General features: G+C 48.9%; 1 protein-coding gene across 1 annotated transcript in view; it reads right to left on the reverse strand.

The window, feature by feature from the left end:
- The window catches only part of EEPD1 (endonuclease/exonuclease/phosphatase family domain containing 1), a 204,560-nt gene that overhangs the window by 143,814 nt on the left and 36,347 nt on the right, over window positions 1-24,399 (reverse strand). Inside the window, exons 4-7 of the mRNA XM_045792866.2 lie at window positions 21,758-21,901; window positions 21,284-21,502; window positions 15,485-15,743; window positions 7,771-7,903 (exon numbers count right to left, since the gene is read on the reverse strand). The gene's annotated coding sequence lies outside the window, so the exon portion shown is untranslated. The remainder of the gene's footprint in view (window positions 1-7,770; window positions 7,904-15,484; window positions 15,744-21,283; window positions 21,503-21,757; window positions 21,902-24,399) is intronic.

The raw sequence follows: 24,399 nt of genomic DNA on the forward strand, positions 1-24,399 counted from the left end.
GGCAATGAATTATAATTCACATTTTCAAAATGTTAATGTTTCACTTACTATCATGCTGAGGAGAAAAATCGGTTGGTGCCTTTATGTATCGACTCTGTCTCGGTCATTGTTATATGAAATCTGTTCGCTTTTGTGCATGAAGAATCCCCTGGTTTTACTGAAAATACATTCGCACTGTACAGAAGATCTCTGGTGGTGGTCGGTTCCCTTGCTGGCAGCAGTGAGCCATGCCCCCTGCCTGTCCTCCCCCAGCATCCATGCCTGTGTGGTCCTCTCCCTTGAGCGTGGACTAGATGTGTGACTGACTCAAACTACAGCAGCGGTGCTGTGCCAGTTCTGGGACTAGGCTGTCAAGAGTCCCAGCAGCTTCTGCTTTTGGGCTTTGGGAGCCCTGGGCCGCCATCTACGAAGTCCGGTTAGCCATGTATGGAGGGAGAGTCCCTGGGACACGGAGAGAGAGAAAAGCCCACCTGTCTTGTGTCGACACACCCACTGGCTCCGTGTGTTGCCCGAGTGAGCCCTGGCCAGCCAGCAGACGAGCCACATGACAGACCCCAGCCCCGACTGCAGAATCAAGATGAAAGAGTGGCTGTTTCATGACACTAATTTTCCGGGTAGCTTATTATGCGTCAGCTGATCATCAAAACATTTTCTGAAAGCAAAGCTCCTCAATCTTGGTTGCGCTTCACCACGTGGAAATCCAAAAGTGCCATGTCCCAGGGTCCCAGCCCTTCCGAGGCTCTGATTTGATTGGTCTTGGGTGAAACTCCATTTTATGTAGATAGCTTGAAATTTTATTTTTAAAACCAACACACAGCATGAGTGGATACAAAAAGATGTGCTACAGTGGAATATTACTCGTCATAAAAAGGAATGGATTCCTTGTACACGCTACCCTGTGGAGAAACCTCCCAAACATGCCCGGTGAGAGGAGCCCGTCACAAAAGACTGCAAATGGGGTGATTCCAGCTACACAAAACACCCAGCACAGGTGGAGCCGTAGAGACGAAAGCAGATTGGTGGTTGCCAGGGACTGGGGTTGGGAGAAATGGGGAGTGATGGCTCTGGGGGCAGTGAAAATGTTTTGAAACTAGGCAGAGGTGGGGGTTGCCCAGCGTTATGGAAGTACCAAATGCCACTACCTCGTTCACGTTAAAATGAACGGGGAAAAGGTTAATTTTACGTTATGCGAATTTCACTTTGTTAAAAAAGAAGAAGTGGGAGAGAGAGAGAATGTTGGAGTAAAGCAGCAGGGGAGGGACTGGACACTCTTGCTGGCTTGCGAGGTGGAGGAAGGTGCTGCCAGCCGAGGGACGGGAGGGGCCTCCCCGAGCGAGTGGGGAAGACGAGGAAGCGGATGCTCCCCTGACACCTCCGAAAACGAATGCAGCCCTGCCAGCACCTCGACTGCAGCCCAGAGAGACCTGTGTTGGAACTGTAACTACAGGACTGTAACACGATACATTTGTATTGTTTCAAGGCACAGAACACAAACATACATCTACACACACATGCCACGCACACTAATATTAGCTTTTCTTTCTTCGAAAAAATTTTTCTTTTTGAATCTATCAGTTCTAAGTTTTCCTATATATACAGTATCACGCAATCACCACAGAACAGTTCACCATGCCCAAAACTCCCTGTGCTCCCCCTCTGCCGTCACGCATTCGCCACCCCTGCTCCCTGGCAACCACGGATTCATTCCCCACTGCTATATTTTTTTCCTTTTCCAGAACATCCTTGCCTTGTTCCAAATCTCAGGGGGGGGAGCATTCCCTTAGTATTTACTTTTAAAATGTTATTTATTTATTTGACAGGGAGAGAGCAAGAGCACATGAGCACGCACAGCAGGGCAAGCAGCAGGCAGAGGGAGAGGGAGAAGCGGACTCCACGCTGAGCCGGGAGCCCTATGCAGGACGCAATCCCAGGACGCTGGGATCATGACCTGTCCTGAAGGCAGATGCTTAGCCAACTGAGCCACCCGGGCATCCCCTTAGTATTTATTTTTGAGATCTGTTGGTGCTACATTCTGTTGTCCTTCATTGAGGGTCTTTATTTCACCTTTATTCCTGAAGGGTGTTTTCTCCAGATAGAGAATTCTGGGTGGACAGTTCTTCTCTTTCAGCAGTTTAAAACTATTGTTCCATTTCCTTCTGGCCTCCATTGTTTTATATGTGAAATCCACAATAATACAGATTAATGTCTCCCTCTGTACAAAGTGCCATTTGTCTCTGGCTGCTTTTAAGGTTTTCTTTGTCTTATATTTTGGCAGTTTGATTATGCTGCTTCGGGGCATGGATTCCTTTGGGTTTATCTTATTTGACATTCCCTGAGCTGTTTGAATCTGTAAGTTTATGTCTTTCACCAAATCTGAGAAGTTCTTACCCATTATTTCTTCAAATACTTCTTTTTTGCACTGTACTCCATTCCCTCTCTGGGACTCTGACAAGATGTTAGATTTCTGGGTATTACTCCATATATCCTCAGGCCTCTGCTCATTGTTTTTCTATTTTTTTCTCTTTGTTTCCACACTGGATAATTTCTACTGATCTGTCAAGGTCGTTGGCTCCTCTCTATTTTGCTATTGATCCCATTCACTGAATTTTTTATTTCAGTTATTGCATCGTTCAGTTCCAAACAAAAGAACTCCATTTAGTTCTTCTATTTCTTTGCTTATATTTTTTAAATCTTTCCGTTCATTTCAAGAGAATAGCCCTTACTTCTTGGAGCATAGTTACAGTGGCTGCTTTAGCAACTTTAATCATTTCCACATGCGTGTCCTCTTATAGTGGGTATCTCTTGATTGTCCTTTCCCTCATCAGTTAATATTTCTCTTGTTCCTCATATGCTGAGTAGCTTCAGATTATATCCCGGTCATTTTGAATATTACGTTATGAGAATCTATGCTTGTTTAAATCCTAAAGAGAATGCTGGATTTTGTTTTGTTTTGTTTTAGCAGCGGTTAGATCTGGCTAAGCTGCAGCCTCAAGTCCTGACCTGCCTTCTGTGGACTGTGGTTCCAATGTCGGTTCAGTTTTCAAAGACTTTGTAGAGCTGTGTGGATCTGTTCTCTGTTTGTCACCCAGTGGCCATTTGGGGGCCTGGGTGATGCTTTCATCCACAGTTCAGTTCTCAAAGCACACAGAGCTTAGACATAAGCCCAGGAATTCATATGGGGCTTCTCTCTTAAGTGCTGTCCTTTCTGAGGTCATCCTGACACTCTCACTCCCTGTGGCCCTCTGGCCAGAGAGCTGGGGCATTAGTTTCCCTGCTATTCTGGGCACTCCCCAGAGTGTGTCTGAGTATGGGGTCAGCAGTGGAAGGCAGGGAGAGAAAAAGAGCAAGGGGATTTTGTCCTACCCCTCTGGGAACATAGCTTCTGTGGTCAGAAGGAAGATTTTCCTCTCTCAGAGCTGTAGGCACCTTCTTGTCTGTTGTCACTGCTCCTACTGCTGCTATGGGATTAGCTGGAGGTCCAGGTGGGAGAATGGAAGGAACCAACCAGGGGCTTTCCCCACTTTCTCTGACCCCCAAGAGTCCCCTTTCCCACTCCTTGAGCCAGAAAGCGAGGGTTCCTTTAATAGCGCATTCTGTTTGCATCTGGTATGCATTTTCAATTCTCAGGCTGCCTAGGAGTTGAGAGGTCAGATGGTCCACAGAAGAGAAACTGGGAGACTCAACATGCGTTTGGTGGCATTTCGAATTCTGATCTCCTTCCCCAATCCACCTGCTCCTGCTCCCTTTTATTTGTCCTCAGATAGCTGCTCCACACTGTCTGTCCAGGACTTATTGTTGCATTCAGTGGGAGAGGCATGGTGGAGGATGCTTATTCCATCTTGCTTAGAACAAGAACCCCAATATATATATATTTTTTTTCAAAGATTTATTTATTTTAGAGAGAGAGCATGTGCACATGCATGGTAGGGAGGGGCAGAGGGAGAGGGGGAGAGAGAATCTCAAGCAGACTCCTTGCTGCGCATGGAGCCCGACGTGGGGCTGGATCTCACAACCCTGAGATCATGACCTGAGCCAAAATCAGGATTTGGACGCTCCATCGACTGAGCCACCCAGGCACCCCACCCCCCCAAATATATTTTTTAATCCAATTCTACATAAAATGAAGAAGCCTTGCTTAAATAGCAGCCACCACGCCCAAAACTAATTGCCAGGATTGCCTCCACGTGGCCTCTACTAGCTGCATTCTTCCTTCTGGATTGGGCCCTCTGGCCACCTCAGGGGTAGGCTGAGGCACACTCTGCCCTGATAGGGTGCTGCTGAGGCTGGGAAACTTGCCACGGGTGACCACAGGCATCGATTCCCTCTTCTGCAAAATGGGGATAATTACGGTGCCCACTTTGTTGTGCCACTAGGTCAAGATTACGCATGCAGTACGCTTTACCCAGTAGCTGGGTAAAAGAGGTGCTCAGAAAATAACCATTTTTATTTGTTTCTCCCACATGTGTGGGCTCAGCTGAACCGGCACATAGAGTTCCCCTTGAATCTCCAAGGACTGGCAGGTCTCAGGGACCAGACTCCATTTTTAGTGATAATTGGATGCTTGTTATCACCTAAGATCTGACTTGACAGCTATTTAACACTTTACCCAGAAAAAAACAAGCAGCTGTGTCTTGGTGGCAGTCAGATGGCCAACACATCAAAATTAGTTGGCACGACCCAGTACTTTACCTACAGTCAAGTTTTAGAGACCTCATCTCCTTTAAACAATTCCATTAAAATGTTTTTCTCTCAATTTCTGTGAAGAGGCAGGGAAAAAAGATAATATGTATTTTCTTCTAGCATTTTACTATAACGTGTGAGGTCACACTTAAAAGCAGCTTCCACACATTTGGCAACAGTTCAGGGACAGTGAGAGCAACGGGGAGGAGTAATGTCCCCACTGCAGAGGTGGGAGCCAGTGACTGGGTCAGTAATATTCCGCTGCCTTCCTGGGAAACCCAACAGGGACTGTGGCAGGAGAGAAGGAAGAGGGGTGTGTGGAAGGGAACAGAGCCAGGCAACTGCACCGCAGGGCCCCCATTGCTTTGGACTCATCTACAGTCTCTATGCTGTTAGTTCTCCCTAGGAAACTTCAGGCGCGTGGGTCTAGAAATGAACCAAAGCCAAAGGAGTATCAGAGCCAGGCTGATTGAGATGTGGCATTAGGAAGGGTGGTGACTTCAGATCAATCTGTTATTAGTAGTTACTGCTCTTGGCAAGTTGTTCCACTTGTCTGAGCCTTGAGTTCTTTACTTGCGGAGGAGGGAAAAAAGCATCCCCCTCTTATGACTTGGGGGGTGGAGGAGAAGGCAGAGATTAAATGAGATCGTATGTATGGCACAGCCATGGGGGACTTGGGGCCCAGGGAACCTTGATAGCGGTGCTTTCTTTTTACAGCACAGATGTCCCATGGGACCTATCTACCTCCAAGATCTAGGAGAGCCTCTCTAGGAGAGAAGATCCCAAATCCCCAACCTGCCTACTACCAATGGGGGGCTTCCAGCAAAGTCCTGGGCATCAAGTTTCTTGCTTCCACTCCATTATACTCTCCTCAGTTTTTAAATCTAACCCAGATGTGGAACTCAGCTCCAGATGCCTTCCCTCCCTCTCCCTAACTCACTCACTCACTCTCTCTCTCTCACCATCCCTCAAGGCCATGTGGTCCAAAGGTCCTGATGCCTTGGGGATATAGAGGAAATTTACATCACAAAAACACAGTAGTACAAAACAAGCTGTAGACAGCTTGGTTTGCTGGGGGTTTTTGTCCTTCAGATATTTCTGCCCATCCTCCTCTCCCCTCCCCCCCCCATTCCATCTGGCCCCACTAGCACACTGCTCTTACCCTGTTGGGCTCCCGCCACCTCTCTGTGGCCTCCTCCCAATTCAGACCCAGGGCTCTCACTTTCCACATCTAAAGGCTCACTGAGTTATTCTCCTAAAGACCTGTGGCTCTTTCTCAAAGGCCTCTGGGACCAGCTGGTAGAACACACTCCATCTGTTTTGCTCTGCAATCTCCCCTCTGCCAGTGTTTGAGGGTGGTGGCATCAGTAGTCTATCCCTGTCCAGGAGCGCATGGCCCATGTTCATCTCCATTACCGCCGTATTCTCGGTGCCCTGCACCGCTCCTGGCACCAAACGTGCCCGGATAAACACGACCTAGTTGGCTGATGGCATACATCATTTTGTGATGTAAATTAGAAAACCAGTCTTTCTAGAACAGTGGCACTCCTGTCACCACCACCATTACAGGTCATGGGATGTTACTACCAATTTGGGCCACACTGAACTGATCTGGGTTAGAATGCCAGTTCGCTCATGGCCCAGTGTTTGGCCTTGGGCAAGTCACTTCACCAACCTGACTCTCCATTTCGTGACCTTTAAAACTGGAGTGATAATCACTATACCCCAAGCCAAATTCACTGTGAAGCCACTGAAGTGAAACAGGTAGGTGATAATCACTTCTAAATAAATATCTGCTTTTGTACCTAATTTTTGTGTTGGCAAATCTGTGTTCATTTTAAAACCGCTCCCCAAATTGTATACAAGTTGGGCACCATGAACCTGGCTCCTGGTTGGTGTGGTGAGAATATGAGAGCATGTCAAGCTCGCTCTGGAGGGCTCCAGGAATGGAAGGAAGCCTTGTGACCGGGGCAGGGCGGGGACACTGGAACGTGTCTCACAGGCACCCCTCACCCACTGACGGGCCCCACAGACTTGGGCAAAAGGTCAGCTTCTTCCAGCCAGAGACTGACCCATCCTTTTCTGGGGATGTCAGGAAAGGAAACTTGAGACTCATGCAGGTGACCTGGCAGCATCCCACTAGCCTCTGCCAGCACCCCCTTGCTCAAACCCCTGTCTACTCCCCTCTGGAGGAGGTGGGGGAATGTTCCACCTAGGGCCCCCACACCTTCCCCAACTCAGCAAAGGCCCTGTTCCAGCCACATGAGACATAGCCCTCCTGTCATTTAGTCCTGCGTTCTGTTTCCTGACCCTCAGGTACGCAGAATCAGATTATGGAAAAATCACCACCCTTTGTTCATGACACACTGTCGTCATTGGTCCACGTCTGACCTCCTGTTGCTTCCTTGGGCTTTTTGTTTTACTTTTTAATGTAATAGGGACTGAAAAACCATCACTCAAAACCAAAGCTAGAACCGTGACAGAAACCTACAGCCTACTCTGTGTGCCCCACCCCCACCTATTTTCAAACACGGAAGTCCACCCCCATCATACCGCACCTGCTTCGAGGCCTCTGCGGTCCTTCTCACCACCTCAGCACCACCCCAGGGAAGCTGGCTGAGGGGTGGCAGGGCAGGGTTGGGCCAGGTCCACTCAGCCAGACCAGACAAGGCTCCCTTCTCATGGAGGAAGGAGAATGGCTAGAGTTGTGCATCCAGAAATTTCTATTCACCTTCATGAACCCAAGAATCCCGTCCCCCTCAGGACTGTTAATTGTGTCTGACATCAAGTAGGGGCACTGGCTGGATAGAACAAGGCCCAGGAGTTCTCTGTTCCCTGAAAAGCTGGCCGCAGACATTAGCCTTCCGTGTAAACGCAGGAGTTCCTCCCCTGGGAGCTTGCTCTGAGAGAGCTCATGGCCAGCAGCCCATGATGGTGACCCCAAACCCCTGATCTAGCTGGAGGCTAACAACCTCAAGCCAGACAAGCCACATTCTCTCCAATCCTTCCCCTTCCTCTCCACCCTAAGACATACTAATTCCTTTAGAATAAATCAAAATGAGAAGAAAGGCTCAGCCAAGTAGAACTTACCTGCTTGAAAATGCCTCGGATTTCTTCTATTTTGGAAAGCCTTGTTTTCCCCTCCTTTGGTACTGCCTATATTAAAAGATTCCTCTTGATAACAAAGAGCTTTCGGGTCAATCTTCAACCTAAGTTAGATTTCCTATACAAGGGCAAAAAGAAGCAGATCAGTGTGGTTCATTTAATTGAGACTTTACAAAGTCTCTTCGTGTGGTCCATTTCGGTCTAGGAATGGAATAATTCAGTAGTGAAATAGCACATTGCTGCAACCAGGGCAAGCGTGAGGTCAAAATACAAGAAGGACCACAAAATCAATTATTTCCTCTCCAAAGGGCCTTTTCCAAGTTATTCTCAGGTGAGAAGTTTTTACCAGCACAAGTCTAAAGACAAGAAAATTCCTCCCAGAGATGTAGCACGACTCAGACAGATAGGGCGATCAGGTTAGGTGAGCATCACAGCGTTCTGGGCAGCCCACATCTCGGCATCTACATCTGCACAGACCCGTGCAGTAGCATGTAGCAACCAGGAGAGCTGGGCTCCTGGTCACAGGGCCTAGAAACATGAACTTTGAGCAGTTGTAGCCAGAGAGAAAGAGACCCCTTTCCTATTCTAGTTGAAGCCCTTACGGAAGGGGAGAGCCATCCAGGGCAAACTGGAGGGCGACAAGGAAGTGTGTGGGTACAGAAGATCGATAGAGAATGAGAGAAGACACTGTCAATCGGAAGGGGCTGAAACATCCGCCACAGCTCCATCTGGCTACAGCTTCACCAGCCATTAGTGGGATGGCCTTGGAAGTGAATATGGGAGACACACTCTATATTTATTTGTCCTTGGTGCCTTCCCACTGAAGTTAATGATTCAATAGTTTATTCTGTAGCATGTGATCGGCCACAGGAGTGTAACTTAATCAGGGTTATCCTATATACAGATTTGCCTAATTTGAAAGCCATTCCTCCCATGGGCAGGGAAGTCTCTGGTCCTGTGGTGGGTAACTGGGACATTGGGTCATCTGCGGGTGACATGAGAGGGCAGATGACATGAGCATTGAGTGTCTACCTGTTGGCTTCACCTGGGTATTGTTCTAGAGCCAGTATGCTGCCAGGCATTCCAGACAAACCACTATCACCGCGGCTTCTGCATGGCTATGAGCGGAAGGGAGAAGTGGATTTTGAACTGCAGGTGACTTATTTTCCAGGTCAACTTTGGGACGCCAGTCATTTCATTTCCAGGACCATCTGCCTAGAGCAGGGGAGGGTGGCTTGCTGCGGGGGAGGGGATCTGTGCCCCATCTGTAGAGGAACGTCCTGCAGACCGCTGACAGTCCGCATTTGGGAATGTTTACGGCACCTGCACAAGTGAATGCCCATTTGTATTTGGATTCAAGGAAAGGACAGTAATAGATGCTCAATCAAACGTTAGCGGCCTCAGAGCGTGAGGCTCGTGCTGAGTAGGGAACCTCAAGCCAATGAGCCTCGTCAGTGCAGAAGGACAGTGGGAGCAACTACAGAAAGGCGTGCGGTGAGGGCTCCAACGGTGGGCTAAGAAATAGGGCATTTTTGGTTAGAGCCGCATTTTCGTGTGAACGGTTAATGAAATGTGACGTGGACACTTGAATAGGATAGGACTGAAAAGCAAACTGGCTGATAGAAGAACAATGTGGAGAATTTTGCAAAAGAATTTTTAAATTGATATTTGTATTCGTTTCCTTTTGCTGCTGTAATGAATTACCACATGTGCAATAGCTTAAACCGACACCAATTTATCTTAGTTTTGGAAGTCAGACATCTGAGATGGTGCTTAAAATCCAGGGGCCAGCAGGGCTGCGTTCCTTCTAGAGGCTCAAGGGGAGAACTCGCTTCCTTATCTTCTCCAGTTTCTAGAGATGGGCTTGTGGCCCTTTCCGCCGTCTTCAAAGCCAGCAGGGTGCTATCGTCAAGCCTCAATCAATCTCTCTCTCTCTGTACACACACACACCCTGCTTCCATCACTGCACCTCTGCCTGACCCTCACAATGACTCCTACAATTACAACAGGCCCACCCAGATAATCCGCAATAATCTCCCCACCTCACTCGCATCTACAAAGTCTCTGTCACCATGTAAGGTACCAAATCCCCAGGCTCGGGCAATTAGGATGCGAACAACCGTGGGGGCTGAGGGCTTTATTCTCTCTACCACGATGTTGTCAATGGTGAGTCTTAACAAAGAACTTATTTTTGTAATAATTTTAGATTTACAGAAAAGTTGTCAAGGTAGTACAGCCTAGTAAGTCTTTCAAAAACATTTCTTCATCTCAGTTTAGGCTGTACAAATGTTTTTGCGTTGAAAAATAGTTGAAAACAAATGAGCCATCTGTGAGAGTGCTTCGTGTTCCTTGGAAAAGAAAACGCTGTTTAGTGCAGGGCGTCTGTGACCCCCTGGCTGCCTTCAGAGGAAACCACACCACGTTCCTTGATGGGAGCTGCCAGCTTTGTCCACCCCCAGGGGCTTCCTGGGGCTGACTCCTCAGAGGACAGGGCCCAGACCTCGTGACCATTACTGGCCATGCAGACGGTAAAGTTAAGATGACTTCTCTCTACCTGTTGGGAAACACATTCCACTCTGAAAATCCTTCTCTGTGTCAACTCCTTCCTGTTTCCTTCAATCGTTGCCTTACATGCTTCTGGGCATTTGCCACTGTAACTGGCTGGGCGGGTGGTACCTGGGAACCATTGCCAGGTAGCTCTCCTGAGTCATCTGTGCCTGTGTGGTGAGCCCTCTGCCCTCAGGGATGCTTCCTGGGAGTCTTAGGGCCACTGAGCTCCCTTCACTGGCTCCTGCCTAAGAATCGTCCCCTGCCGTGTGCTCTGGGACAGAGCTAACCCCGACGGTGATTTGAGGCTACTGATAGGCACGATGGCTTCCAAACCCAGGTGTGCATCAGAATCACCCGTCATGCTTGGCAAGAAATACACCACGAAATGACTCTGGAACAGCTTGTTGCACAAGAAAGCAAGGAATTACTCAAAGAGTGGTGAGAACATCTCAAAAGGACACAGACGCCAGATCGAATGTTTAATCTGGGACAAGTTGAGCATTGCAATGAATAGTGACTGTGATGCCTTATAAGCCATCGAATAAAAAAGAAGCCACCAGTCCATATAATTAGCTAAATAAATAAGAGAAGGCCCTTGCTAATATCTATCTATCTATCTCCCCCATGTCGGAGAGTCACCCACTGAAACGCTGCTTCAATAGATCTAGAGTGGGGCCCAGCACTTCCAGGCATAGCAGTTCTAGAAAGGACCTGAAGAATCGTCACGTCACTCATTCCCTCCTCATCTGTTGAAACCCAGCATGCGTCAGGTGATGTACTTCGGTGGGCTGCCAAAGGGTGAACTCTTCCTGCCCTCCTGGAGCTCACGGGGGAGGTGCTACTTACACATTTAAACAGCCGCCCAGGAGGTGGGCTCTGGGGTCTCTCAGCCTGGAAGAATGAAAATGTGGCCTGGTGGATGGGGAGAAAAGGGCATTCACGACCCAGGGAAAAGCAAAGGCGTGGAGGAGGGCAGGGCACGGTGGTGATCTTATTGCGCAGGCGGTGAGTGTCCTGCAGGCTTGGGACAGCGGAAAGCTGGGCACGACGCGCATGGACTGGAGCGCATGCCACGAGCAGGCACTGGCCTGGGCATCTTTTGTCTTCGGAGCCACGTAATCGCCACCACGGTCACACTTTACACAGACAGAAATGGCACGCCGCGACCGAGGGACTTTCCGAAGGTCACAGTGCCGGGACTCTAGAGCGCACGCTTTTAACTCTTCGCTGGGCTTTCAGTCCTTGCATTTGTACGGACCAGCAGGCTTGGCCTCACCTGGGAACTTGGTAGACATGCAGAATCTCAGGACAACTGCACTTGAACTTGATCCCCAGGACAGGCACATGCACCTGGAAGTCTGAAAAGTGCCAGTGTAGGTCGGTCTCTCTGGTCTCTACTAGAAGCAGGAATGGGATGGGGACAGTGGGTGGGCTGTTAGCAAGGCCAGGTCCAGGTCTGTCATGGGGCTCTCGTGAGGGGGGAGGGGACCCGGTGGCTAAAGTGGCCTTCTCCCCGACATGGGCTTTCTTTCTGTATCTTGACTGTAGGTTCCTTAGGAGTGGCCTGTGCTGCTGTCTCCAGCAGATCTAGCATGGTGATGTCCCTCCATCTGCGGCCAACTCAGCGCTCTGTGGACGGCTCCCTCCCTCCGGACCTGGAGCCACAAGAGTGCCCACAGCGTCGCACAAGTTCTGCAATTCCGACTCCTCCATCTGAGCGCTGGCCTCACGTCCGCAGGTATCTCTGCTCTCCTGCTGGCCTGTCCTGGGCCCAGCCTCTCCCCGCTGCCTCAGTCACCCCAGTGGCAGGTGTGAACCAAGCAGGTGATGCTGGCTGGCAGGAGGGAAGTGCATGCGGGGGCCCGTACAGTGACAGGCCATCCACTCCCTGTAGATGGCTGGACATCACTCAGCACCGGATAAAGAAAACCCCATGGCCCCTGCTCCTGTTCTCATTTTGGCAAAAAAGAAAAAAAAAAGGTATCCCAAAGTAACATCTACCACAGAATTGAGGATTTTCTGTTCTGGGAGTCTAGTCTAACCAAGAAGTCTTGATATGAATTTATGTCAATGATGGGCATATTTTCTCTGAGTTTCCACAATCATTGGCAACTTCTACACTATTAAGAACTCAATCTTAACCCCCAGGCGACCTCGGGTCTGGGCTTTCGTTCTTGGCCGCGGTGCTGTTGGTGTTTTTGCCCATCAGTGTGCCCAGACGGACACCGCTCTGCATTTCTTTTTCTGAGTTAGGATTTAAACCCTGAGGATTTGAGTGTGAACTAAAATGTATTTCCATTAAAGGCATTTCTATTGCCATAGGGGAAATACCGCTAAGTCATTCTGATATCCCAGACTCAATCATAATTAATATTAATAATAATTACTAACACTTATTGGTGTTCCCTCCCTAAAAATTTCTGTTGTCATTAACTTGCCCCCAATTCCCTAGGAAACTGGAGGGATCTGGCTCTTTCCCCTTAGCGCCCTTTCGTGTGTCTTTCCTCCCTTGAGTGTAGGGACTGTGCTTTTTATCTTGGAATCCCACTGGCCAAGCGGTCAGTTCCATGAATGGACACTCAGGCTGGTGTCCTGCATCTAGGAAAACAGACAGTGGAGCAAGTGGAGAGAGCGCTCTGGGGTGGGGTGGCATGACCCCCTCACCCATCCACACACTCCTATTATATGGACAGACGGGGAGCCAGTGGAAGAGAAGGAAATCACTAGAAATTAGGAGACAGATGTGGTGATTTTGCAGAATAATGGATGACCAGGTTTCCCGGTAAGCCCCAGTCCTACCACAGCACTGAAAAGATGAGCATCTCTAATCAAGACAGTCAGGTGACACCCTGTGGGCAAGACTTGTGGAGACCAGGGGAGGAGGGTGTGTGCCTGGTGAACCATGACTTGGGGGGGGGGGCTGTGCCCTGGCCCGATTCATCCATATTCCTGAACCCCCTGCCCACCCTTGACCACTGACCCCTGGCCACGTGGCCAACTTGTCTGTCCCATCCTTTCCCTTCTTCCTGGCGCACCTCTTCTCAATCATCCAAGGCTATGAGCAACATCGGTCTTCAGTCTCCAGGGCCCCTTTCCCTCTTAATGACCCCATTAGACGTCTCCCACCTTGGAGCCCAGAGAACCTATTCTTGACCTCTCTGTGGCTCATGCTCCTTATCTGTAAAAGGGGTGAATTTTAACTGGAAGCATATGTTGAAGGCGTTTTGCTCCGTGCCTCAGAACATTACACAGCCAAGCCTGGAATTCTCGTGGTGTGGTTATTCCTACCGAGCGGGCTCAATGTCGGCCACAGGCAAGGACAGGAAGGGCGGTGGGAACCTGCCTGCCTTCATGAAGAGCCTGGTTCAGGAACACGGAGCCAGGGCGAGTGGGTGGAGAGAAATGACGTCTGGGCCTTTACGGGTCAGGATGCCCTTTGCCTTTGGGGGAAAAAAACTGTTTAATTTGGGGAGGATACCCAAAAAAGCAGGCTCTAGAACAAGGGAGGTGGGGTGCAAGAGCTAAGGAAAATGCCCTTCAGCTACACTCCCGTCCACAGTGGAGTGGAAACAGGGTTCCCCACGTGCTGGGGGGCCAAGGACCTCCATCTGGTCTCTCTGTGCCTCACCTCAGATGGGAAAAAGTAGCATTCCTCTGTATTCTTTAAGGTCTCAACGACAAAAATGAAAACAAGCTGTGATATACAAAAACTTACTGCTTGGCACCCACTATTAGTGAAGAATTAAATCATTAGCTCAAGAGTTAAAACGTGGTACCTGGTGCGCAGAATAAATATTCCACCTCCTTCTGCAGAAATTGAAACCTCACCCAGTGTCAGAACAGTCAGCTGGGAAAGGAAAGGCTCAGTACGTTCCAAGGAGAGGAAGCAGGCGCCGTGAGCATTGTTAGTGATGGAGGAGATCCGTCACGCGCGAGACATGCTCAGGCTTCCCAACCCACCCATACTGGGGGCTTTGCCGCACTCTGGGACTCTCCTCAGAAGGGCAAGACAAAGGGTTCTGGCTGTAAGCCTTGCCAGGTGGGAATAACTTTTACCGTGTGAGCTGCGTCTGTGACAGCACAGGGTTTTAAGGAACCGGCCCAGACACTGTTTTGTTTTGCATGGTTTTACACCGATCTTCATATGTTCTCTAGGGTTTGAAGCCCTCTCTGGGCGCTGGAAATCTAGGGGGTGTGGGCTGGGCTGTTAACAGTGTTTCTGAAGAGAGAATCCCGGCACTTGGTAATTGACGAGTGGGATCCCAGTCATCAGACACTTATTGCTGGAAACACAGATCTGGGCCTTGAGGGCCACTTGGCATTAGAGAGGACCCCTCCAATGACATCATGGCTGGCACTGAAGTGCTCTAAGGATGTGTGGGCCTTACTGCCGTTCCAGATTTCAAAGAATATTCCAGGCGACAGCTTTCATGTCATCAGACGTGGAGGAAGAGAGAGGGGATCCCATTTACAGAGTGCTTTACGGGCTAGATGTTGTCAATCTGTGGTCTGTATGCTTCACAGGAACAGCTTGAAATAGGGCTTATGTGTCCATTTCAGAGATAACGAAACTGAGCCTTACTCTGATGAAGTAAACTGGCCCAGTGTCCGAGGGCTTCCAGCCAGATCTGCCAGACTCCAAAACCCCTACCCTTTACTCTACATCACAATGGCTCCTGTACACAAGGGTGCCCCGTCAAGGGACCCCACAGGGGTTGGCTAACAATTCACCATCACGTGTGGGTGGGGGCTGTGGTCGACCACTTGTCCAACCCTGCAAACTTTGTGCCTAGCCCTGGAGGGGGTCCAACTGATACGTCCAATGCCAACCCCTGGTACCTGTGAATGTGACCGTGTTTGGCAATAGGGTCTTGGCAGGGATAATTAAGTTAAGGATCTTGAAATGAGATCATTCTGGATTTACAGTGAGCCCTCAATCCAATGACGGGTGTCCTTATAAGAGAAAGGAAGGGGAGATGTGACACAGAGAGACGCAAGCAGCAGGCCACATGAAGGTGGGGTCAGAGATGACTACAAGCCAGGGAATGCCAAGCATTGCCAGCAGCTACCAGAAGGTAAAGGTTTTCCTCAGAGGTTCTCCTCAGAAGGTTCTCCCTCAGAGCCTCCAAGAGGAATCAACTCTGCTCACCTTGATTTCAGACTTGCAGCCTCCAGCACTTCGAGAGAATCAGTTTCTGTTGTTTTAAGCCATACAGGTTACGGAACTTGTGACGGCAGCCCCGGGACACTGACACAGGCCTGATCTCCGTAGTAAGGGTCATATAAGCCATTTGTTATGTTATGTGCATCCTGTGTGTTCCAGGCACTGAGCTGAACAGGCACTAGCTCCCCTGAGCCTCTCACTCACTCTATAAGGTGGGTGCCGTTGCTATGATGACGTTCATTATCTGGAAAGAAACAGACACTCTGATAAGTCATCAGGTCCCAACTGCTCTAGTGCCTAGAGGGCCAAACTCTGCCCTAGGCAGTCAAGCCCCACACCCCACACCCTCACACAGTGATGAGTCGGTGTGTGGGGGTGGGGGGGCTGTGGTGGGAAACGCCTGCCCAGGGCACAGAAGTCACGGAGGCTCAGCCCTCATCCGAAGGTTTGTACAGGCTCGAAGTGGGTCTCAGAGCTGCACGGGACCACCGGCAGTATCTGACGCTTCCCCTCTGCCCCGTCCCCACTTAGTAGACCAGGGAGGTGCAGTACTTTCTCTAAGGAACACACCTCCCCCTGGCAGTCAGCAAGAGAGCCCAGCAGAGCTGGCTCCTCATTCCTCGTGTCTTGGAAATGCCCAGGGAGTGGGGGTTCCTCCTCTGCCACAGCCGGAAGGACTCCAGAGCAAGGTGCCGCTCCTGCCCTTCCCTGCCAGGTTCATCTGGAGAGGATTTATACGAGCAGAAGAGCCCGTAAATATAATCTACAAGTCCACCATCCCTAACAGTGATTCCCAAATCCCAAAGGCTCAGAAAACCCAAAGTTTGGCAATTTTAATTTGGTAGCAAAAACCCGACTTAAATTCTTATACAATTCTTTATAATCTATATCTATCCCCCTCGGAGTGATATTTCACTGCAGAAATATCAGCATGATTCATTTCAGGTGCCTTGCCCAGATGCTACCCGGTGTTATGTAATACAGGACATCACTACAATTCCTTAATAAAATCTGGAAATTCTGAATTTTAATTTCTGATTTTGAAATATATCTATCCCAAGGATTGCAGGTTAGAGATTGGGGTTCTCTTCTATTTTCTCCAAGCCTGTCCTCTGCCTAAGAAGGATTAGATGCATGAGGGACAGACAGAAAACCCAGTCTCCCACTTGCAATGGAAGGGGTGTGTGTGGAGATGTTTAATTCTTGAAAAAAAGGTTTAATTTGAATTTAAGGTTGCATTAAGGAAGAAAAGTAGAATTTTTCAAGTCAGGGAGACCTGGGTGCAAACTAAAGGTTAAAAGTTCATAACTCTATTGCATCTAAGCAATACCATTTGTAAAACATCTATTAAATGGGAACAATTGCACTTACGATGCAGGACGGTGTGGGTGGGAGTGTTAAAGGAGCATGCGTGAGGAAACCGCAGTAACCGTAAACAGACACCCCCCCACCTCCTTAGTGAAATTCCTCCCCCAAAGCTGGCCGAACTGCAAATTCTCAGAAAGAAAATCATATTCTTTCCAATTCTTAGCCACAGATATTTGACACTTGGAACCAAGAGATTAGTCTGACAGCGTCCTAATCAGGCTTTCCATTTGCCAACTGCCTCCCACTGAATTACCCTAGGACTTGAAGGGCTCTGCAGCCTCGGGGGCTCCCCCCCAGCACATCTGGGGATAGAGACCAAGGGCAGCGGAAGCCACCCGAAGACTTGCAGCTGTTCCACTATTAAAGGAGGTATCTGTTTTCAACGTCTTTTGACCACGTTTAAGTCCCCAGGAGACCCTGGACAAAGGAATTTCTAGAGGACGCTGGACAGGGAGTGTGAAATTAAAAGACCCCCTGGATTTGCTGGGGGAGATTTCACAGAAGCCTCTCTCCTGACAGAGAAAGAGGGTCTAGGAAGTGATGCTGGAGGGAGCAAAAGATCTAGAACATATGTTTTGTTTTGCTCAGTTTCTTTCATTTTATTTGAAAATGTAGGGTCTTTTCCGTGATTTATATTATTGTCATTAAACCAGTGGCCTCATCAAGCTAATCAATAAAAAATATTGGGGGTCTTTAATTGTGCAAGGGCTGGCAGGAGGTGCAGGTGATTAGAGCCCCCCACCCCCACTTCAGGCTCCTGCCCCTGCCTGACGACCCACTGTGCTTCACACCTTATATGGGATTGTGAACCTGACCTTGAGGACTCTTGGTCTGGGAGAGGGGAGATTAATTTACGTTTTATCCTGAAGCATACCTGCTGCCTATAAGTCTTGAAGTAATTTCGGGACCAGGACAAACTATTCTTATTTCCCTGGTTTCAAATGGGGGAGGTGGGGGCGCCTGGGTGGCTCAGTCGTTAAGCGTCTGCCTTCCGCTCGGGGCCTGATCCCAGGGTCCTGGGATCGAGCCCTGCATCAGGCTCCCTGCTCTGCTGTCTTCCTCTCCCACTCCCCCTACTTGTGTTCCCGCTCTCGTTGGCTGTCTCTCTGTCAAATAAATAAATAAAACCTTCAAAACAAAAACAAAAAACAAATGGGGGAGGTGAAGCTTCCTGATACTTATCTATCTTCACGAGGTAATGCTGCAGCCAAGGTCAGTCACGTTTGGACAATGATGGAAGGAAAAAGAACATTCTTACAGGCCAATGGTGCCCGTTCTCCACTTTTTCTGCCCCTCACACCTGATGCTAACAGGTGTTCACACATAGAGTCTCCGGCCCTATGAGGGTGTGCTAGAATCTCCTGGGGGCTCAGAGGATGAGAGGTAGAAGGTTGTGTCATTTGGGCGGAAATCTACTTACGACAATAACTTTGGGATGATCTTTCCTCTCCCTGAGAATCAGCGAGCATTGGGACAATTCATTCATTAACTCCTTCACACCCTCATTCATTCGGCAACTTCTCTGTGGCCCACAACATGGAAGCAGTTGCTTCTACTTCCGTGGTGTTGCACGTGCTGCTCCAACGGGCTCTTGTTCATTCTCTAACCCAGAATCAAATGTCGCCCTTTCTGTCAGACGTTTTCTGCTTCTCTCTCTCACCTCTGAATGCCCTGAACACAGCAGGTCTCTGTGACGTTGATTACTCTGAATCTAAAAATCACTTCATTTTTCTGCCTCTGTGGTCCTGTAGCCTGTGAACTCCTGGGGGAATGGATCGCTCTGTCTTATTGGTCTTTATCTGCCCAGCCCCTAATCAGAGCCCAGCATACAGAAGATGCTCAATAAATATTTGTTGAGTGACTTAATGAAGCATTTTTCAGAGCAAACAGCGTCGAAGTGTGACCATTAAAATGGTATGTGTGGGGGTTGGGGAGGCAGGACTGGCTGCTCATTTGCAAAAGTCTGGGAGTGGCCTTGCTCCTGGGACTTCTTTAAGCAGGTGCCGGGAGGGCGTGCTGGGAGATGCCATTGTGCAGATAGTGTCGTAGACTCTGCGGTGCCCTGCCAAGATCCCCTCAGGCTCTCCTACCGGTTCTGTGTGCCCACTTCACTCCTCAACTTTGCTCTCCGGTCTCATCCCTGGGGTCCCAGGAGTTGGTTGGGCAGCAGGTTCAGAGTGCTGGGAGCACCTGGGTAACCCCCCCAGAGTGACCGCCAGCACCTGACTAGTGTGGGTGTGAATGCTCGGCTCCCTTGCCACAAGGGAAAATTCCAAGACTCAACACACGTTCTAGAACTTTCTGCAGGAGCAGGATCAGGTTGGGGCTGGGACTTTGCCTGAAACTGAGCCCTTGCCAGCTTCCTCCCTCTTCCCCATCCTGTCCCCTTCCCCTTTCCCATCTCCCCCACCAGCACTCCCTAACAGATAAGGATCTGCTGCTGGGGCGGGGCCTTTCTGTGTCTCAGCTTCCTCGTTTGTAAAATGGAGACTAGAAGAGTATCTATTTTTATGGTGAGGATTAAATTAAGTAATCTTCATAAAACACGACACTTAGCAAGCACTTCAGTAATAGAACTCTCACATTGCAGCTAGCCAACTGGGCCCCCCAAAATCAAGGCTGCATTTTCCACTCCCCACCCTGTCTGTGTCGCTTGATGTAGCTAAGTAACTAAGCCCAGGCCAACTGGACTCGAGCAGAAATGCTGAGTGCACATAGCAGGTAACGCCCCTTGAAGGTGAGGGCAAGGCTCCACTCCTGCTGGCTAGAATGTGGGGTGACGGTGAGGAACGGCGCAGTCAGCCTTGACAACGAGGTGGAAGCAGCACGCAGAGCGACGGGGCCTGGGCCCGGACTCCCCCGAGCCACCCTGCCGGCCTGAGACCGCCTCCTCGGTTACACAAGAGAGAAATGTCTAACTGATTTACGACATTGTATTGGCATGGGGACCTCTTCATAACAGCGGCCAAAACTCTGCCTTATGTTCTCTGGTCTCCCAGCGAAGGGATTACTTTAGGAGCAGACTCGGAAATGTCTCCTGAAACAGCCAACTCCTGTTTAGGTGCAGGATTTCTCTCCCTTCCCTCACTGGGTCTCTCTCTCTCTCTCTCTCTCTCTGCATGAAAATGGGATAAGAATAGGAAGGTATATTACAAAAGAGAAAATGAAGGAACGACAACTCCAAAGAGAAGGTAACTTTCAGTGCTTGCTCGAGCTGGTGGAAATAAAATGAAAGTGGGCAGGAGTGGGTAGACCCTGCCCCAGAAAATAATGGTTCACAAATCCCAATTCTAGAACGCTTCTATGCTGCCCTTTCGCTCACTTCTAAAGCTCACCAAGAGAAGCGGAACGAATCTGCCGCATTCCTCCCACAGAGTCTGTCTCTGAGGCAATGGCAGTTGGAGACCCTGTTGCCAATGCTGCAACACTTTGTAATTTTGTACAAAAGTCATTCAGTGATTGCTGCAATTTGTCCAAAAGTGAAAATAGACTCAGAAGAGAGGAGTTTATTTAATTAGTGAATTGACACAATTACTCTGTTCATGGTGTGTAGTTGGTCACTGCGACTGCCCAGGGGCACGTTGGAGTCCTGAGGCATAGAGTAGGGACACTCTTCTTCTTTCTAAGGGCCTTTCTAAGTCACAAGCAAGGAGGCACTAAGAAGGAAAGATGGCTTTCTGGCCTGGTCCACCCTCTGGGGCCAAGCTTCCCAACTTTGGCCCTGCTGATATTTTTTTTGTTTTAAGAGTTTATTTATCTGTCAGAGAGAGAGAGAGAGCACAAGCAGGGGGAGTGGCAGGCAGAGGCAGAGGGAGCAGAAGGCTCCCCCCTGAGCAGGGGGAGCCCGATGTGGGACTTGATCCCAGGACCCCTGGATCATGACCTGAGCCAAAGGCAGTCGCAACCAACTGAGCCACCCAGGCACCCGCTGCTGACATTTTTGTTTGGGTAATTCCTTGTTGGAGGGGGTGTCCTGGGGTTGAACAGCATCCCTGGCTTCCACCAGTAGATGCCAGTAATACCACCACCTTCCCAGGTGTGAAACCTAAAAATGTCTCCAGACATGACCACATGCCCACCGGGGTGTATGTGCCAACTAGCGTTTGTTACGGACCACTGCTCTAGGCTCTGGCTGGGGAAAAGCCAGTGGAAGCAGCCCCCTGAAGTTGTGGTTTTGGTTTTGTTGCTGTTTGTCCTTAAAACATCAGCAAATAGTTAGAACTCGGGAATGTACACTCTGTGATGGGCCCAACTGATAAAGTGAAGCTCACAGGGTAGCAGCCATTCTCTGATCTTCAACAGAAACCCAAAAAATAGAATATTACCAAGAGACCACTTTGAAGACTGCAAGCAAAGGCAGTGAACATGCCGATAAAGGAGAAGAGCAGAGGAAGAAGAGCAGATGCCCAACAGTACCTGATTTAAACCAGTAATGGCTGTGTCATTCCTTTCTGCCAGTGATTGGTCTACGGATGCCAGATGATCCTGGGAAAGATATTCTTCGCTGGTAACAGGTAGATGGGGAGAAGGATCCCTTTCCGTTCTTCTCTTCCCATGCCATCCTATGCTGGGATGGAATGTTTGGAGCTGCAGCAGCCATTTTGCAACCATGAGACAGCAACCAGAGGTCAACGTCTATTGAAAACATATGGAAAGAATCTAGTTCTTGATGATATGGCTCAGCCAATGAACCAACTTTAGGACCATCTACCTTTAGGCTTCTTGTTAAGTAAACAGTATATGCCCCTATGACTTAAGCCACGGTTAGCTTGGTTTTCTGTCATTTACAACCGAAGCCATTACTAATCAATGGGAATGTTTTCAACTAAAACTAGTAGAATATCCAACTTAAAAAAAAAATACTTATAAAGGGAGAAGGCATTTTCTCACCTAACAGGACGTCCTGAAGTAGGTAGTTGGTTTGGTGGCTGTGCAGTGTCAGTGTTCTGGGCTGACTAACATGTGATTCTCCTGGCCTTTTCCTCATGGTCACAGTATTGCTGCCACAGCTCCAATTTCATGTCCACACTCAAACTGTAAGACAAGAAAGAAAGAGGCAAGTTTTCTTTGCCTATTCCTCTCTTTTTATCAGGAGAAAAAAATTTCCCCTCAAGCTCCTAGTAAATTATCTCATGGTCTCATTGACCAAAACTGGACCACATACCAAGACTATCTGGGAGAGTGAGCACTTGGCATTTTAAGTCTCTGTCATGGGGGGTGGAGTTCTTCCAGAAAAGGCTCTTCCAGACGATTATTGGGTCAGCAGACAACAGTTTCTGCCACAAAATAATTACTCGTACCATATACCCTATGATCAGAATGTATTTCCCATTGAGACTTCTTGTCCTGCTCCACCCTAATTGTCCTCAAAGCAGGTTGTCCCAGCTTCCAATTCCAGCAGAAGAGAGAACTAGAGCCAATCTGTTTAGTTCTGGTGGTCTTTCTCCCTGACACGTGGTGTCACTGTTGAAGACTATTCCCCAGTTCTGCCCTCCCCTGCTGAGAAACCCCTTTGCCAGCTGGGAAGCCTGTCCAGAGCGCACCGGTTCTCTTAGGGAAGACAATCACACACCCTCGGCCCTAAGCCTACCGGGGTGCTCTAGCCTCTGCTCCCTGAATGTCAGCTCTGCATGCTTGACCTCTTCCCAGGGCTTAAGCTGGTTCCAAGTAGTTGGAATGCAGGGCCACACACCGCCTTCCTCTAAATGAACTCTCCTCTCTCCCAGGACAGCCTGTCCGCTACAGGAGGCCATCTGCTGTGACTTCCAGGGCCCCAAACACCCTTTCCAGAGGCCACACTCATGCCTCCAAGACTATTCTCAGCACTCACTACAGTGTGATAGGGCCCATAACCTATTTTGCTGAAATAAAGACAATAATAAAACAAGTTGAACCTCTAGCAGGACCTCCCCTCTAATACAATCCACTGGTACATGAACACATTTGGCTCCAGAATTTAATCCTGGTTAGAGGCGCCCCGTCTACGAAGGCACCTGCTACATCGGATTACAGCCCCCCATAGATTTCCTGTAGGTCTGGGCCCCATCTTCCTGCCTCCCCCCCCTTTACTGCCCTGTCTGGAGTCCAGAGTAGCCTTCCGATCCATTCAGGACTGGCCCTTATGAAAAATGAGGCCTGGAGTGGGCTCTCACTCCCCTGCCGGGACATCTAGAAGCTTGTGTTTGTTTTCAGAAACTGCTGCCTGATAGCTTTTTCATTGACAATAGGGAGCAATTTGGCACCATACATAATCCTGGATCACTGACTTGGTTAATATTTCATGATGTCTATTAGTCATTTACATTTATAGGAACATGGATCATAAAAAATTAAAGCTTTAATTGCTTTGGGTTTCCCTTTTTTTTTTTTTTTCAATTTTTTATGGTTGAGAATTTTTCTCTTAGCTGAGCTATCTTCCAAATCTTGGGACCCGAATTACTCGAAAGAATCAGGGAATTTAGAGATACAGTTCGGGGACAGCTTGATAGATGGCAAGACACAAAGGTGTATGAAACAATGACTACCATTCCTCAGCACCGCGGTGAGGTGCTGGATTAAAGGAATGACCCAACGTATCATTTTTCTCTCAGGGAGCATAACTATACCAGGGAAGGAAGGTCGAATCTGTCATTGTGGAATTTCTGCCACGAGGACAGCCCAACACTAGAGATCTTGGAAAACGACCCTCAGAGAGTGCGGCCCCGGGGAACTAGCTTCTGTGGCAATGCCCCTTTGGGATCCTCTGCATTAATTAGGCGTTTCAGATGTGTCCAGGCCACAGGCCTCAAATACACAAGACATGGAGTAGCCAGACAGGTTAGCCCAGCCCCGGAGGGTCACCTGGAGGGCTAACTTCTGTAGCTGGGCTCCCTGGGCCAACAGATCCAGGGCTTGCTCAACACTGCTGCTGACCTGGGAAAGAATATTCTGCACCTCTACCACGTAACTGCTCCTCGTCATTTGGGGGGCGGGGGTTTACTTGTATTGACTTGGTGCTTTCAGACAAATTAACCTGAGTCTCTTCGCTTGGCCTCCCTGGAGGTGAAGAACGGTCCTGTGAGACTGGCGATGGGGAGGATTTGCACAGTGGAACCTTCAGATTCGTTCTCTGAAGACAGGGGCTTGGTGGGGGTGGGGGAAGGGGCTGCCGTTCGGGGAAGAGGTGGTACATTCTACTCTAGTAGAAAGGCCTGGAAATCAGCCTCAAAGGATAAGTGACAGGAAGTAAAGTTGTATGAGGCCGAAGGCATGTGTTTGTGTACATCGTACGAGATGTGTGACCTTCTTAGCAGAACAACGTTCCCAGGGAAAATCTAAACAAATTGCTAATCAGACGAGAGCGCAGCATTCTCTCCTTGAATTACAGCTGTGATATAATAGATTTTTAGATGAAAATAATTGTTTTATGTCACTTCAATTTAAACCATTTCACCACAGAAATTACTTCGTTGAAAAGAGAACATTTCTGCTTAACCTCTAAATCAAGCAAAGCTTTACCAAACCAAATTTGCAGCAATATAATACCCTCAACC

Source organism: Ursus americanus, chromosome 3 (genome assembly GCF_024610735.1).
Source record: "Ursus americanus isolate L20-20 chromosome 3, mUrsAme1.1.p, whole genome shotgun sequence".
NCBI classification, from domain to species: domain Eukaryota; kingdom Metazoa; phylum Chordata; class Mammalia; order Carnivora; family Ursidae; genus Ursus; species Ursus americanus.